Consider the following 18377-nt stretch of genomic DNA (forward strand, 5'->3'; position numbering starts at 1 on the left):
TGGACCCGCCAAATTGTCATCCACTACGTTAGGCACATCTGGCATTATTTTGAGCGCCGAACTGTGACCGTAACTTTTTTCCGACCACAGCGATAGCTCGCTCAACCGCACAGCCGTTGTTGCAGCTGACTGTTTGGCCAAAATGTCTAAAGGCAATAGATGCAGTATGACATTAAGGGAGTTTGTTCCTGTCTTGCTGAATGCACCTGAGATATACAAGCACGCCATACGCTGAACTTTGTCTAAACTTGTCGGCTGGTGAAGTGCCGGCCACCAGACTACAACATCATATACCATTATAGATCTAACCACTGCCGTGTATAGCCAATGTACAATTTTTGGTTTTAGTCCCCACTTTTTCCCTATTGCCTTTTTGCACGAGTATAAAGCTACCGTTGCTTTCCTCGCCCTTTCTTCAATATTAAGCTTAAACTTCAGCTTCCTGTCCAAAATAACGCCAAGGTATTTTGCACACTCCCTAAAGGGAATTTCAATACCCCCTAAGGAAATGGGCCTAACCGTGGGAGTTTTGCGATCTTTGCAGTACATGACTAGTTCTGTCTTTACAGGATTTACCCCAAGACCATTGTCTTTCGCCCATTTCTCCGTCATCCGGAGGGCCCTCTGAATAATATCTCTGATTGTGGATGGGAATTTTCCCCTGACTGCTAGAGGCACATCGTCTGCGTATGCCACTACTGGTATCCTTTCTGTTTCTAGGGAAACCAGAAGGTCGTTTATAGCAACATTCCAAAGAAGAGTTGATGGAACATTATAGATCTAACCACTGCCATGTATAGCCAATGTACAATTTTTGGTTTTAGTCCCCACTTTTTCCCTATTGCCTTTTTGCACGAGTATAAAGCTACCGTTGCTTTCCTCGCCCTTTCTTCAATATTAAGCTTAAACTTCAGCTTCCTGTCCAAAATAACGCCAAGGTATTTTGCACACTCCCTAAAGGGAATTTCAATACCCCCTAAGGAAATGGGCCTAACCGTGGGAGTTTTGCGATCTTTGCAGTACAAGACTAGTTCTGTCTTTACAGGATTTACCCCAAGACCATTGTCTTTCGCCCATTTCTCCGTCATCCGGAGGACCCTCTGAATAATATCTCTGATTGTGGATGGGAATTTTCCCCTGACTGCTAGAGACACTCGTCTGCGTATGCCACTACTGGTATCCTTTCTGTTTCTAGGGAAACCAGAAGGTCGTTTATAGCAACATTCCAAAGAAGAGTTGATGGAACTCCTCCTTGAGGAGTGCCTCTGTTCACATATCTTTGTATGTTTGCTTGTCCTAGTGTGGCTGAAATACTTCTCTTCCTTAGAAGTTCGTCTAACAGCCTAAGTATACCTGGATCAACATTCAGAGTTGCCTGTCCATTTAATATCGAGCTCGGATGGACGTTATTGAATGCCCCTTCGATGTCTAGAAATTCCACGATTGTGTATTCTTTGACAGATAGTGAGCTTTCGATAAAGCTGACTAGTTCATGTAATGCGGTCTCAGTAGACCCGCCCTTCGAGTATGCATGTTGTCGTTTCGAGAGCAAACTTGAATCGACGCTAGTTCTAAGATAAATATCTATCATCCTCTCCAGAGTCTTAAGTAGGAATGATGATAAGCTGATTGGTCGGAAATCCATCGCATTCGAGTGAGAGGCTTTTCCCGCTTAAGTATGAAAACGACTTTTGATTCCCTCCACTTTCGTGGAATATATGCTAAGTTGATACATCCTATATATATACAACCAGGGGATAATTCTGTCAGCCACCGCTTGTAACTCCGCCGGAGTAATTCCATCAGGTCCGGGGGATTTGAATGATCCAAAGCTATTTAACGCCCATTTTATTCTAGATTCTGATACAATTTCCTCGATAGGAAACGACCGCTGAGCCACTGTGGCACCGCCAGTGCATGGTTCAACCGTCGGATTTCCGGGAAAATGTGTGTCCAATAGTACATCCAGCGTCTCCTCACTAGACGTTGTCCAATTGCCCTCCAATGTTTTAATGAAACCTGGAGCGGAGTTCGTGGATTTTAGCACCTTCCGTAGTCTGGAAGCCTCGGACGTATTCTCAATGGTGCTGCAGTAATCATTCCAAGAGTTATGCTGAGCCTTTCTCAGTTCTCGCTTGTTTCCTCTCAGATTCTTCTTGTAAGTGTCCCAATCCACAGGAGCTCTTGTGGACTTTGCTTTGTTGAAGAGCTTCCTGCACGATTTCCTCATATTACCTAACTCCGTAGACCACCATGGTGATCGATTTTTCCCCCTTGGCTTCCCTTTAGGGCATGCAGCTTTCAGTGAAATGTTGAAGGCCTTAGTAATCCTCTCCACTGCGTGTTCGATATCTTGCACAGTGCTCATATTTGTCTCTGCTATTTCCGGTATCATCATATTGAACGATTCCCTATACCTATTCCAGTCAGCTTTCCTAACATTATTTTTATTATTTTTTCAACCGTCGAACGGAACGGACGTGTTTTTTAATAGCGGATAAAATCATCGTAATAAGTACCTACTACGAATTTCAAGTGTGGTGGGATATTAGGCCACCATGCAGAGAAATTCAAAGACATCCACTGGGTTGCTAACTTCAGGGCCCAGTGGACGGGTATCGACTGGAGTTATAAATTTGGGCAATGACCAAGAGTTAGGCCCAATTAGTCGACCTGTAGACGGGTCGACAGGTGGCGACAATTTGACAAGTCGGACCTTTTCCAAGGTAACGGCATCAAAAGGAGGTAATCCCTCATGAAAGAGATTCAAAGAACGCAGAAATGCTTTGTTTATCCTAAAGAAATTAGGATCAGTCGACCCAAGCACGTTGTCGGCTAAACAAAGCGATTCCTTAAAATGGGCTCAAGGAATTCTTGAGGCTGGAAAAAGGGAACGATCACCGGATGAGCTGCCATCCTCCAAAAGGGATCAACGATCGTTTGCCTCAGTTGCTAAAGACAGCCTTGTGATGGCTATCATAAATAAAGGAGCATTGGACGGTATGGTTCCAAAGCAAAAATGGGGGGAAATTGAGAATGCTTTGTCTGGCGTCTACTCACAGGTGCTGGAAAAGTTTCCCGGCCCAGATCCTCGACACCAAGAGGCTGGTTGGTATCAAGGACGATTTAAGCTAGTCGCATTTGAGGACCAGAGGTCTATAGAATGTTTTAAAGCTGCTCTGATACTAATTGGTGAAGTTTGGGAAGGAGCTGCTCTAGAGTTAGTCGAGAAGAAAGACATACCGGCTAGACCACGAGCACATGCGTGGATACCTGCAAACCCTCCTGACCCTGAATCTATTTTAAATAGACTGAAACAATGCAATCCAGATCTTCCAACAGCTGATTGGAAGGTTGGCCGTTTGGATGAAGTGGATGGGCCACGACGGCATGCAGTGTTTATATTGAACACTCAGTCTTTGCCACATCTAGCAAAGTCTCAGGGCCGTGTATTTCCAGGAAAATGTGTGTCCAATAGTACCTCCAGCGTCTCCTCACTGGACGTTGTCCAATTGCCCTCCGATGTTTTAATGAAACCTGGAGCGGAGTTGGTGGATGCTAGAACCTTCCGTAGTCTGGAAGCCTCGGACGTATTCTCAATACTGCTGCAGTAAGCATTCCAAGAGTTATGCTGAGCCTTTCTCAGTTCTCGCTTGTATCCTCTCAGATTCTTCTTGTAAGCGTCCCAGTCCTCAGGGGCTCTGGTGGACTTTGCCTTGTTAAAGAGCTTCCTGCAGGATTTCCTCATATTACTTAATTCCGTAGACCACCATGGTGGTCTATGTTTCCCCCTTGGCTTTCCTCTAGGGCATGCAGCTTTCAGTGAGATGTTGAAGGCCTTAGTAATCCGCTCCACTGCGTGTTCGATATCTTGCACATTTCTCATATTTGTCTCTGTTATTTCCGGTATCATCATATTGAACGATTCCCTATACCTATTCCAGTCAGCTTTCCTAACATTTGGCGGAAATATGGTCTTGGTGGTATGAACATCAAATTTGAAACTGATGTAGCGATGATCTGAGAAGCTGTGTTCACTTAAAACATGCCACTCAGATATCATTTCATTCAGTTCTTGCGAGGCCAAGGTGATGTCCAAAACCTCTTGCCTGTTTTTAGTGACAAAGGTTGGGGCATCTCCCTTGTTGCAAACTACCAGATTAGTACGCAAAATAAACTCTATTAGCGACTCTCCCCTTGCATTAGTATCACTACTTCCCCATATACTATGATGTGCATTCGCATCGCATCCCATAATAAGTTTCGTCTTTGTTTTCAGTGACTCCTCAACTAAGGTCTTAACGGCACATGGAGGCATCTCCCTGTCATGTCCCATGTAGACCAAAGATACCCAATATTTGCATTTGGCTATTTCTAAATTGGCAACGACAGTGTCTGCATTGCACATTGAAGGAAGCAGAAACAAGTTAAGCTCGTTTTTAGCAATTATACAGGCTCGATTTACATCATTACCAGTATACTGCAATAGTTTGAACCCCGGAGTACTTAATTCACATAAACATATGGTTCTTGAATAAGAACTATGTCTATGTCCCCTTCATCAGGAGAACTTTTAAGGCAGCACATGCAGCCTTACAATGATGAAGATTTATCTGGAGGATCCGTAGGACCATCGAGATTTTCAACAACCGTCACATCAGCCGCTTCAATTGAGTCATCAAGAATGTCCTCTTCAGAGATCTCGGTGACTCTCGCAGTAACCATGGGTTCAACTTTGGTGAGTTCTGAGGCAGTAGAAGCCTCCTCACGCATACGGTATCTATCCATGTCTTCAATTTTGGTATCTCCCTCGACTTCGCAAGAGGATCCGCTTACTTCTGATTCAGACAGAGGCTTGTCCACTTCTGAATCCTTTAGCTGATCGTTTTTATACATCTTCATTTGGATATAATGAAAGCCATAACATACACGGCCCAAGCTTACAATTAGTGTGTGTAGGCTCATATACGAGGATGGTTCGGAAACTTCTTAGCCTATCAATGAAAGAGAATAGTTAGTTTTTCAAAAATATTTTTATTTTACAATATAATCTACTGAAACTTCAATACACTTAGTCCAACGCTTTTCTAGCAATTCTATCCCTTGATTAAAATAGTTTTCCTCAAGGTCTTCAAAATAGTGATTTATAACTGTAATTGCATCTTCATTTCCTTGCCAGCAAGGATTTTTTTGATTTGGGAACAAGTAAACGTCACTTGGAGCTAAATAAGGAGAATAAGGTGGGTGGTTAAGCAACTCGTACTTTAATTCGTTGATTTTATCCATTGTTAAAAAACTCTTGTGCGCTGGTCTTGGTAAAAAATTATTTTCTCGTGTTGTAAGCCAGGACGTTTTTCTCGAATTTTTAATTGATACAAAAGTTTTGTTGGAACACTCATTTACACTTTGTAATTTTTGATATTATATTTTTACTTCAATCACATAGGCTTTGAATTTTTAAATGTATACTAAAATTGTATTGTTTCTTTAACTTAAAAATTCTTCCTTCGAGTATATACGCATATTTAATTGCCAAATAAATATTTTTTTTAACAAAAATAATTTCTGCGTTAATATTATAAAAGGTTATGGGCGACACCAAGCACGAATCTGGTCACGGAATATTACAATTCCGTGGATCCAATTTTGAAAACTGGAGCTATCGTGTTACGATGTATTTGGATTCTTTGGATTTGCTTGATGCCATAAATGCGGACATGCCCGCTGAACCAGGACAAGTTGTGGCATTCTCTAAAAAGTATAAAAAGGCGAAATCTACAATTGTCAGTCTAATAGCTGATGAGTATTTGGAATGTGTTCGCAATAAAAAGACTGCGAAGGAGATGTGGTCTGCTCTGCAAAATACATTTGCTAAGAAGTCGGTTACAAGTCAGACCTTGTTAAGAAAGCAGTTGGCCCTTTTGAGAATGAAACCTGGAGATGATTTAAGGAAACACTTATTAGCATTTGACGATCTAATAAGAAAATTGAAAACGTCTGGAGCTAATATAAATGAAAATGATGTGGTAGCTCAACTTTTTGTCACACTACCAGACGCCTTTGACCCGGTAGTGGCTGCATTGGAAAACGTGAAGGAAGACTATCTATCCATAGATATTGTGAAACAAAGGCTGTTAGCTGAAGATGCCAAACGACAAGATCGCTATGAAGATGACGTAACAAAGGCGCCCGCTTTTACTGGTGAGAAGAAGCCGAAGAAATTTCTTGGCGTTTGTTTCCGTTGCAAAAAGCGGGGACACAAGCAGAAGGACTGTCGTGTCCGATTAGGAAATGAAAAGGCAAATACAGCGTCAACGTCTGAATCTGTTTGTTTTATGTCTGATAGTGCTGCTGGTAAGAAATGTTCGAACTCGTCGAAATATATTTCATTTAAAATAGACTCTGGTGCCACGGATCATATGTGCAAATATGATTGGTGTTTCGATGATCTCACAAAAGTGAACCATCCAGTAACAATTTGTGTTTCCAAAAATTCAGAACAATTGATGGCCTATCAAAAAGGGACGATAAAAGCAAGCTGCAACCATGTGTCAGTTACAATTAGAGACGTTTTGTACGTAAAAGGACAATTTATTATCGGTGCCAAAATTGACTGAAAATGGAATCACTATAGAATTCTCTAAAAATGCAGCGCTACTTAAAAAGAATGGTAAAGTCATCATGGAAGCTTTCAAAAATGGTAACCTTTATGAATTGAAAATGAAAATAGCCCACAAAGCAAAGGCATTTACGAGTTCATCTGATGAAAGCAAATTGTGGCATTCAAGAATGGGACATCCCAGTGATAAGTGCTTACAAGATTTGGTGCGATACAATATGGTAGATGGAATTGGAAAAGTGTCTTCAATTGGCATGTGTGACGCGTGTGTCCAAGGTAAGCATTGTCGCAATCCTTTTAATGGAAATCGTCCGAAAACTACAAGGGTTTTGGAGAGAATACACACTGATGTATGTGGCCCACTCGATCCCCAAACTTGGGACGGTAATAAGTATTTCGTAAGTTTTATTGACGATTATAGCCATTTTGCGCATATCTATTTGATAAAGAAGAAATCCGAAGTCTTTGACAAAGTTGTTGGATTCGTGTCAATGGTAAGTGCAGAATGGAGTTGCTGAAAGATTCAACCGCACTTTGGTAGAAAAAGTGAGATCAATGCTGTAGAGTCAAGAGTACCGAAAGAATTATGGGGTGAGGCAGCATTAACTGCTACATATTTAATTAATCGAAGCCCATGTTAATCTCTTTTGGAGAAGAAAATGCCTGCTGAAATATGGTACAATAGAAAGCCCGACTTGTCGAAGATTCGTATATTTCGCTGCAAGGGCTAATAAGCAAAATAGAAAGAAATTGGATGCCAAATCCAAAGAAATGGTTATGATTGGTTACGTTTGTAATTGCTACAGGATGTGAAATCAAAAAGGAAGAAAAGTTGAAATTGCACGAGCTATTCGCTTTAATGAAAAACAATTTCCTCTCCGTTCCGAAAATGATGAAAATCACGAAATTCCGAATATGTCCATAATTTATGAGAGAAACGAGCAAGAGGGGGAAACAGAAGATTGTGTCGTTTCCGAAGAGAGCGAATTACAATCATCTCATTTAGCCCCAGATGGACAATTGTCGGATACATTAGTTGATAATGCTACTAGTGGTGAAGATTCAAATTATGAATCTCCAGAAGTAATTCAGAAATTCCAACCAAGGCGAAGTGAGAGATTAAAGAATAAACCCTTGGAGTTGACGAAAGGTGATGCACATTTAGCCACTTCTGCAAATGCCCTTGAACCAAGAACATATTCTGATTTAGAAGTACATCCTGAGAAAGATAAATGGTTGAAAGCTGTTAAGGAAGAACTGGATGCAATGAAAGAAAACTCAGTATGGGAATTAGTTCCTCGAACAAGTGATCAGAAAATATTGAAATCAAAATGGGTGTTCAGAGTAAAAGAAGAAGAAAATGGAAACGGTGATCGCTACAAAGCTCGATTAGTAGCCAAAGGTTTCCTACAGAACTACGGTATAGACTATGAGGAGACATATTCTCCAGTTGCGAAGGAGACATATTCTCCAGTTGCTAGCAACGAGTATGAAAAAGCGATTACGTCAAACTTGATGTCAAAGCTGCATTTCTTTACGGAGACTTAAAAGAAACGATTTTTATGGAAATTCCAGAAGGACTTATTGCTCCTCGTGACTATGTCTGTAAACTACGAAAGTCACTCTACGGTCTGAAACAAAGCCCAAGATGTTGGAACTAGAAATTCAATGACTTCTTATTGAATCTTGGATTCAAAAGGTCTATATATGACTCTTGTCTTTATACAAAGTTCAAGAAAGACTCAATTTTATATTTACTTATTTATGTCGATGACGTTTTAATTGCTGGAAATAATTTGAGTATGAAAGAAGATTTAAAAAGAAATCTTGGTACTGTTTTTAAAATGTCGGATTGTGGTCCATTAAAATATTACTTGGGAACAAAAATTGAATATAACCGTTTGAATGGAACCATGAAATTAAGCCAAAAAACACATTGATAGAATTTTAGAAAAATTTTCTATGAAAGAATGTAACACAACCAAAACACCAATGGAAAAAGGTTTATGTCTTCCTCAAGGAAGTTTGATGTACCTAATGTTAAGTGTTCGACCGGATATTTGCTACCAAATTGGATACTTAGCTAGATTTCAAAACAAGCCCGGCGACGTACATTGGACAGCGCTAAAAAGAGTAGTTCATTTATATTTAAAGATAATATAAATGATGAAGAACTAATTGGTTTTGCCGACGCCGATTGGGCATCTGATAATACCGACCGGAAATCAGTAAGCGGTTTTATTTATAAGGTCTTCGGTTGCCCCGTATCTTGGTGCAGCAAGAAACAAACTATCGTGGCAACATCATCAAGTGAAGGTGATGATGCTTAGTTATGCTGTTTCGGAGGCAATTTAGATAAGGGGAGTCCTAATAGATCTTAAAGTTCTAACTGAAATGAAACCAACCGTAATCTACGAAGATAATCTTGGATGTATTGGTATTGCTCGAAATTTTGAAAGCAAAAGGTCAAAACACATCGATGTCAAATTCCACTTCATTCGTGACTACGTATCAAAGGGACTCGTTAAAATTGAACAAATATAAACAGAACTTCAATTAGCTGATATTTTTAGTAAGGCTCTCGATGCCTCGAAGTTTCCTCAATTTCGTAGTGAACTTCAATTAGAGAAGATGTGATTGAGAGGGGGTGTTGAAACACGCATTTACACTTTGTTACTTTTTGATATTATATTTTTACTTCAATCACATATGCTTTGAATTCTTAAATGTATACTAAAATTGTATTTTTTCTTTAACATAAAAATTCTTCCTTCGAGTATATACGCATATTTAATTGTCAAATAAATATTTTTTTTAACAAAAATAATTTCTGCGTTTATATTATAAAAAGTTTGCAATAGTACTCTGAATTTATTGTTTTACCCTTTTGCAAATAGCCAATTAATAAAATACCTTTGAAGTCCCAAAAAAAACCGTTGCCATAACCTTACCAGCCGATTGAATTGTTTTTGCCTTCTTTGGGACACTTCCTCCAGCTTCAGTCCATTGTTTGGATTGTTCTCTTGTCTCTGGAGTACAGTGGTGGATCCATGTCTCATCAACAGTTATGAAAGGACGCTTAAAATCCATTTTATTTCGCTTAAAACGATACAAACAAGCTTGAGAAATGTTCATTCTTATGCGTTTTTGATCGACTGTTAACAAACGCGGCACCCATCTTGCAGAAAGCTTTTTCATCTGTAGTTCTTCATGCAAAATTAAATGGACTCGATCATTTGAGATGCCCATGATAGTAGCAATTTCACGCACTTTTATTCGCCGATCATTTAATACCATATGATGCACTTTGGCTACAATTTCTGTTGTTGTTGTTGTTTTTGGACGTCCACTACGTGGTTCATCTTCAATGCTTGTACGACCACGTTTAAATTCAGCAACTCAATTTTTTACTGTTGCATACACACAAAAAAATTTCACGAAAATTTTTCCAATTAAAATTTTAATTGAGTTTTAAAAAATATTCAATTAAAAATTTAATTGATTCAACAAATTTTTTAATTGAAACAAAAATCAATCACAAAAATAATAGTATCAATCAATTTTTTAATTGGATCAATTAACTTTTTAATTGACCTTCAATTAATTTTTAATTGATACTATCATTTCTGTGATTGAAGACATTTCAATTAAAAATTAATTGGATCAATTAATTTCGTGATTGAATCAGAAAAAAAATTTTTGTGTGTATGAAGAAGCACTTTCACCTAATACATTCACCATATCATTATGAATTTCTTGTCCCGATAAACCTTTTTTATGTAAATATTTAATGACAGCACGCATTTCTGATTTTTCCATTGTAAAAAAATTGCGGATGCGTCTTTTTTGAACACCTGTTTCTATATGAAGAAGATGCCAGATCGAAATTTAACATGTGTTCATAACAGAGACGGAAGTTTCCAAAACACTTAACTTTTTTCTGTTTATACCGCGATTTTTGTGCTAGGCTACACCGAAAAAAAAGTTTACTATTTTTTATGAAAAATGAACTAACCCATAGTAAGAATGACCATGATTTGGCGCCAAAGATTTTTTTCATCTAGATAAGTTCATGATTTTCTTATAAATTAGTTCATGTATTGCATCGTATTTTAGTTCATTATTACTATGCTGTGGGAAGAATATAGTTAAACTAATTCAAAATATTCCTGCTATCCGGAAAAATGAACAATTTTTTGGGAAACTTGTATTAAGAAATTGGTTTGAAATAAACTGTTTGTCGGTATAATTTTCAAAAAAGTAGAGAAATTGAGGAATCAAAGGTACAACAAGCCTGTATACAACTATGAAATTTTTCGTACAAAACAAGTCAATTTTCTATAACCACCAGTATTTTATTTCAAAAAATTATTATTATATTACACAAAACTATGGCTTATGATATACAATAAAGGCAATATTTTTATTCGTACGTTGGATGCAGTTACTTGTCGGTAGTTAGTAATTGCTTCTTCAAAAGAGTAATATTCTATGTTAATAGGACTAAAGTAATTAATTTAAATTTCCATGTTTTCTATCCATATGAAAGATATATGTGGCATAAATTGCTATATTCAATTGAATTGTCCAATTTAATCGATTTTGGCTAACTTTTGTTGGGCGGATTTGTCTTTTAAACATCTGAAATTGCAAAGTTATACAAAATATAAGAAAAATATTATTAATTAATTAATTCTATCGTTCATTTTGATTTTTAACTTACGGTTTTCAAGAGTATTTCTTAGAGCCAATAAGGATATCAGCTTAATTAGCATTAAACAGTAAGAATATTCAAAAAATTACCATTACAAGACCTGTCTAACTGCAAGTGAAAAAAATTATTTTTAATAAATTGAAATTTTGGTTTTATTAAAAACGGACAAAATACCGTTTATAGAAAAACTTACCATATTGAAAAATCCATCCTGTAGGTATTGGAATCATATCCATGGACTAATGGGACGTTTTTGAAATTATTCTCAGAATATATTGAAATAAAAAATATTATAAAATTAGACATAATTTCCACTTGTCAGTATAGCATTTAGTATTTAAGTTGGACATTAAGTTCGAGTTTAGAGGCTAAAATCGCAATTTTCATGACAAGTTTTCTTTAATAATCCATTAAAAAAATAATCTTTATAAAAAACTTGGTTTGGGCTATTCTCCATCAAGTTATATTTAAATTTGTATCGAAGACGTACAATTTTATAATTTTCTTAGTGATTTATTTTTAATTTTAGCGGCTAAACTCGAACTTAGTACTCAGCTGTAGGAATTGCTGTAACATAAAAAAATAGATTCCAAAAAAATAGACTCCAACCTGTGATCCAGATGTGGAATAAATATAGATCATGCTATTACCACTCATGTTGTATATTTTTTATGTAAATCAATTAAAAATCCGCACTAATTTTAAACTATTAAGAGAAATATACAGTTCCTTAATCTATTATTTGTTTTTTTTTTAATCAATAAAAAGCGTTTTTGATTTCTGTAACATCACATTCACTTCTCAGTTTCTAAAATGTTTCGAATAAATATATTTTCATTAATAAACACCAATACCGCACGTACAATTTTGCAAAATTAAATCCACGTGTGCACTTCATAAATGCATCAACATAACTGAATGCAACAATAAAACTCAAAGACACAAATAGTCATAAAGGATACATAGCTGCCGTAAAGAAAAACATCTCCACACACACACACGATCCCTTTCTGATCTCGCTATTGCAAGAAAACAACTCTCACCACAAAAGATACCAACAACACACAAGGAACATTCCATTGTCTCTAGAATCAAAACAACCAACAACAGCATAAATGACGCAATAACAAACAATCATACGAGATATACACAAAATGTCTCTAAAAACTCCCTCGCATGATGCACTCACATTTTCCAGTAGCACGTTTATTGATTAGTTGGAATTCTATATATAAGTTAAGGTTAAATATATACCAAATCTATGAGGAATCTATATAAAATTATATACACCCGTCAAGGATTATATTAACTACTTTTTATTCTACTTTATCTAAAATTTTCAATGTGAGTAAAAACACTCCAGCATATAGTAAAAAGGGAAATAATCTGTAGGTAGCCATCGTACGAATCGGTAATGTCGTTAAGTTAATTTTTACTACAAAAATTTTTTTCCATACAAAATTTTTTCTTAGTAAATTGTCCACATTTCGTAGTAAGATTTTTATATTGCCCATGTAAATTTATAATAGAATCAACGATGCATTAACTACTGTGTTGGAAATTTATTTAAGGAAAAATCCTTCCCATTTCGTAGTTAGTGAACTAAAAAACATTTACTGAATTTTTATAAGTTTTCCTTTAGCTAAGTTAATTTTCGTTGTGGTTACGAAAAAGGAACTATATTACAGTAAATTTGTTGAACTATGTGGAAGTTAAAATGGTCCTTAAATTTACAAGACACTTTTTTTTCTGTGTAAGAAGTTTCCAAACTGTCCTCGTAATTACGTGTGCTTCAACTTTTTTCAAAGCAAAGAATAAAGCGGCGTGCTCATTGTGTGCCGGACTTTAGTTTTCTTCAAATAAATATGAGTTTCGTGACTTCCTTAAAGTTTTCATTTCATTTTTACCTACCAACTATAAACTATTGGAAGTAATTACAATTAATTGCCAAGCAATTTATATTTCTCCCAACTGACCACGTACTTGATGGCACAAATATTTATTGAAAACAACAAAATTCAATTTCCTCTAGAATGTTGATGTCACAAAATTGTTAAAAGTGCATTAATATGGGGGCAATTGGATATAAACGGCAATTTGAAACAAAATAACAAATTAAAAAGGTGTAAATTAAACTGACGATGTAATGCATATTTTCAAATATAAATTTTCTACCAAACTTAGTTGGTTGTACTTTGAAGTGCATTAATATGGGGGCAATTTGATATAAACGGCAATTTGAAACAAAATAACAAATTAAAAAGGTGTAAATTAAACTGACGATGTAATGCATATTTTCAAATATAAATTGTCTACCAAACTTAGTCGGTTGTGGATTCTTGTCCTATTTCTGCAGAACGTTGAAATACAGAACATATTTTAGACTCCCTTTTTTCGGACAAAGACAATCAAAAAAAATCTATATGGTCTTTTACTCTTAATGGTATCAAAAAAAATTTCTAAATTTATATAACCCCACAGAAAGAAAATTAAATGGAATGGAAAATGTCTTCAAATCACAATTTTGGAAAAACCCTCACAGATGTTTCAGGAGTTTGCGCATCTTTATCCACCCTAACCTTGGTCCTGATAGCGCTAGGACCAAGGTTAGGGTGGATAAAGGTGGATAAAGATAAAACATTACCACATTACCCGTATGAAAACACTTATAGTTCTTTTTACCAGTTCATTTTACAAGAATCCATCATTTTATTCATTCAAATCATACTAGGAAAATATGGGGTTTTTACTTAAAAGTAGATTTATCTAAACTGCATTCAATTTGATTTAGTTTTATGCGAAAAAAGAAAACAATTTGTTTCTTTAAATTTTTCTAAATGAATATGTTAGAACAATTTCTAGTTTATCAACTGTAACTTAGAAATAATGGTACATATAACCATAGAATTTTATAGATATAAGTCTCTTAAAGTAATGAGAAAATATGGTTTTGAAAATTATTTCATAAATTTAGAAACCCCAACATCAATGAAAATATCCCTATCAACAAGAAACAAAAAAAATGTTTGGAATGCAATCTAGAGACAAATTATAATTTCATTATACTTCCACGTAACGATAATAAAGCAAATCAATAAACATAGGTACGTAATAATTATGATTTTGTTTTTTGCAATGTACTCACCAAATAAACGCTGAAATTTATGAAGGCCTCCAGAAATTTGACGAAATGATGTTTTTTTTTTAATGATGATGATGACATAGTTTATATGATCATGTTCGATGTTGGATCATACACCATTACCTTAGAACATTGATTGATTGTGGGTGGTATATTGGAGCAATGATTGCACTTACAATAAATTGCCGAGTCTGTCCACACGTGTACGGATTTATACAATTGGCAAAAATTAAGATTTGGACACTGGGGTCAGCGATGTTGTTTTGCAGCAATGCTTTTATGGGGTAAATTGTTCTCTTCAATATTCTCGGAGACACATGAATGTGTATTGCGCCAGAAATTATTTTTGGAGTTTGGAAAGCTATAGCACAATTTGACAAAATTAGCAAATAAAATAATTTACGAAATATCCACTTTACTACCTTTTACTTCTAAAATGGTGTATTTTAGCCAAATTTTTCAAATTGTAACAGGGGAGATTTCTTTGAAATATTCGAATATATAATTATGTTTTTTTTTTATAGAAAATGGTAGTAAAATACACTTTTGCTTTCTCTCAGCTTCTTCTCTTCAAGAGTCTTGATTAAAAAAGGAAATGATGTGGTTGATTTGTCAAGTAATTTTTTGATAGGCTTAAGCAAATGACAAAGAGCAGAGTGAAAATCGATCATCGATGTTAATCGACCATAGTAATGAAAAGGGTTGCCACCGAGCAATTGCAATTATTTCATGGGGAAATATGAGAATACATAAAAGCATTTTTTTTAATGGCCACTAAAATTGGCTGTACACAGCAGATCCGCCATTTTGCTCGACATTCAACAGGCGTCACTTTCCTCCATATTTTTTTGGTAACTTGTGCAAAAGTTTTTGGAAATTTTTCTTGTTGTAAAATGGAAGACCAGTGGTACATCAACGGCAGGTTCCCCCTTAGCGGCCATCGATAGTGGTATTTCTGCACCACCTACAGGAAATATTACAGTGGTGTATGCCAGATTGCCTGTGCCACAGATGTTAAATACCAACATTGAAGCGTGGTTTACAAAAATGGATTTTTGGTTCACTGCATCCGGGATTGTTGCAGATAAGCAGAAGACAGCCACTGTACTTGCAGCTTTAGATCCAAATGTAATTTCGCAATTGGCTGAAGTAATTGCAACACTTCCTCAGTCCGACAGGTACGAGTACGTAAAGGCAAAAATTATTGAACATTTTGCTGATAGCGAGCAACGTCGCCTAAACCGTCTTTTGTCTGAACTCCCTCTTGGGGACAAGAAACCATCAGAATTATACTTTGAGCCACCGTGGTGCAATGGTTAGCATGCCCGCCTTGCATACACAAGGTCGTGGGTTCGATTCCTGCTACGACCGAACACCAAAAAGTTTTTCAGCGGTGGATTATCCCACCTCAGTAATGCTGGTAACATTTCTGAGGGTTTCAAAACTACTCTAAGTGGTTTCACTGGAATGTGGAACGCCGTTCGGACTCGGCTATAAAAAGGAGGTCCCTTGTCATTGAGCTTAACATGGAATCGGGCAGCACTCAGTGATAAGAGAGAAGTTCACCACTGTGGTATCACAATGGACTGAATAGTTTAAGTGAGCCTGATACATCGGGCTGCCACATAACCTAACCAAACCTAACCTATACTTTGAGATGAAACGTGTTGCCGGCATTACACTTGGAGATGCCGCCTTGAAAGGGTTATGGACTAAGTGGTTGCCTGAGTTCGCCCAACCAGTAGTAGCAGCATCGTCGGTACTCCAGCTGAGTTTACAAAAATTGCCGACTCAATTATTGATGCTGTTGCACTCAACCAAGTAAATCGGATTCAAACGAAGCCGTCGGACGAGTTACAGGAGCTTCGAGCTGCCGTTCTGCTGTTTCTTCGTCTGACCAGTGACTTGTGGGGCAGATTGAGAATTCCTGCGAAGATTCTTCATCCAGATGCCAAATTTTTCGCCTACAAGTAAGAGATAAGAAAACAAATAATACTTTTTTGGTTGACATCGGCGCCGATGTTTCCGTTTTGCCACTGGCCTCCAAGTCTTCTGACATCCGTCCTTCTGCTGTTATGCTGTACGCCGCAAATGGTTCCCCCATTAAGGTAATAGGGGAGCAGCGCATAAAACTTGATCTTGGCCTCGGTCGTGATTTCCACTGGTCATTCGTCATTGCCGACGTGACGTCATTGTGGGTGACATTATCGACTCCGATTTTATAACGACTTGCTTATCGATTTATGACGCAACCGACTTATCGACAACAAGACTGGTCTTGTATCCTAGCTTTCGTCATCCAAGTCTCCTGTCGCAGCTGTCATTCGAACATACGATCCTACAGCAACGTTTGCGGACATTTTGCAAAATTTCGCCGACATCACCCGACTTTCGCCATATGGTTCAACGACTAAATCAACGATCTTTCATCGCATAGAAACGACAGGCCAGCCTGTTTTCTGCCGACCTAGACGTCTTTCGCCAGAAAAGCTCGCCGCTGCAAAAAAAGAGTTTGAATTCCTCATGAAAACCGGTATTTGCCAGCCGTCCAACAGCAACTGGTCCAGTCCGTTGCACTTAGTTGCTTGATTTGAACGCCCAGACGTTATCGGATCGTTATCCGTTGCCATATTTAAAAACTTTTCAAAAATTGATCTACAAAAGGCTTTCCACCAGGTGCCAATTCATCCTGATGATGTTCCGAAAACTGCTATTAGTACGCCATTCGGCCTATACGAATTTAAATTCATGACGTTCGGTCTTTGTAACGCCGCCCAGACGTTTCAAAGGCTTATCAACGAGGTGTTACGAGGATTGGATTATGTTTTCCGGTATATCGACGATATTTGTGTTGCGTCACCTTCGATTGAACAACATCGCCAATATCTGGCCGAAGTTTTTCACCGCCTTCGGGAAAATCACCTAGCCATCAACCTCAAGAAGTGTGAATTTGGTAAAACCGAAATCAAATTTCTTGGTCACCTGGTCAACGCTGATGGAATTCGCCCTTTACCTGAAAAAATAGCCGTAATTCAAGATTTTCCGAAACCGAGTGTGGCCCAAGAGCTTAAAAGGTTTATCGCCATGGTAAATTTTTATAGGAAGTTCTTGCCAAAAGCAATTTCGTATCTTATGCAACTACAACAGATGATAGTTGGCAACACAAAAAAAAAGATCAAACGCCCTTAGTGTGGTCTACGTCCACGGAAGCTGCATTCGAACGGTGTAAGACTGAGCTAGCAAACGCAACGATTTTAGCACATCCGTCTGCAGAAGCTGAATTGGCAATCTTCGTTGATGCGTCCGATACTGCAGTGGAGCGGTTCTTCACCAAAACGTCAATGGCAATTTACAGCCTATCGGATTTTATTCAAAGAGATTCACAAGTACGCAGCAAAAATACTCTACATATGATCGAGAGCTGTCAGCGATGTACCAAGCTGTTTGCTACTTTCGATATATGATTGAAGGCCGATCCTGTTACATCGTCACCGACCATCGTCCGCTTATTTTTGCATTTCGCCAAAAACTGGAAAAAGCTTCCCCACGCAGGATACGTCAGCTCGACTTTATAAGCCAATTCACTACCGATATTCGCCATACCCCTGGTGTAGAGAACGCAACGGCCGATGCACTTTCTCGCATTGAATCGATCGAATGTGTCGTGGATTTTTCACGAATGGCGGCCTCACAGAAAAGTGATACGCAGCTTCAGCAAATGCTTGAAAACTCAGGTACGCAAATGAAGTCGATGACATTAAAATATTTTTCTATCCCAGGTTCTAACGACCAATTAATATGCGATGCAACGACGAGTTCGTCCCTACATTCCGGAAATTTTTCGGAATAGGATAATTTCGATGATGCATAATTTGTCACACCCAGCCGTCCGAGCTACCACA

General features: G+C 37.5%; 1 protein-coding gene across 1 annotated transcript in view; it reads left to right on the forward strand.

The window, feature by feature from the left end:
- The window catches only part of LOC142225850 (facilitated trehalose transporter Tret1-like), a 331321-nt gene that overhangs the window by 4933 nt on the left and 308011 nt on the right, over positions 1–18377 (forward strand). The gene's annotated exons all lie outside the window — the stretch shown is intronic.

The sequence above is a fragment of the Haematobia irritans genome, chromosome 2, assembly GCF_050003625.1.
Source record: "Haematobia irritans isolate KBUSLIRL chromosome 2, ASM5000362v1, whole genome shotgun sequence".
NCBI lineage: Eukaryota > Metazoa > Arthropoda > Insecta > Diptera > Muscidae > Haematobia > Haematobia irritans.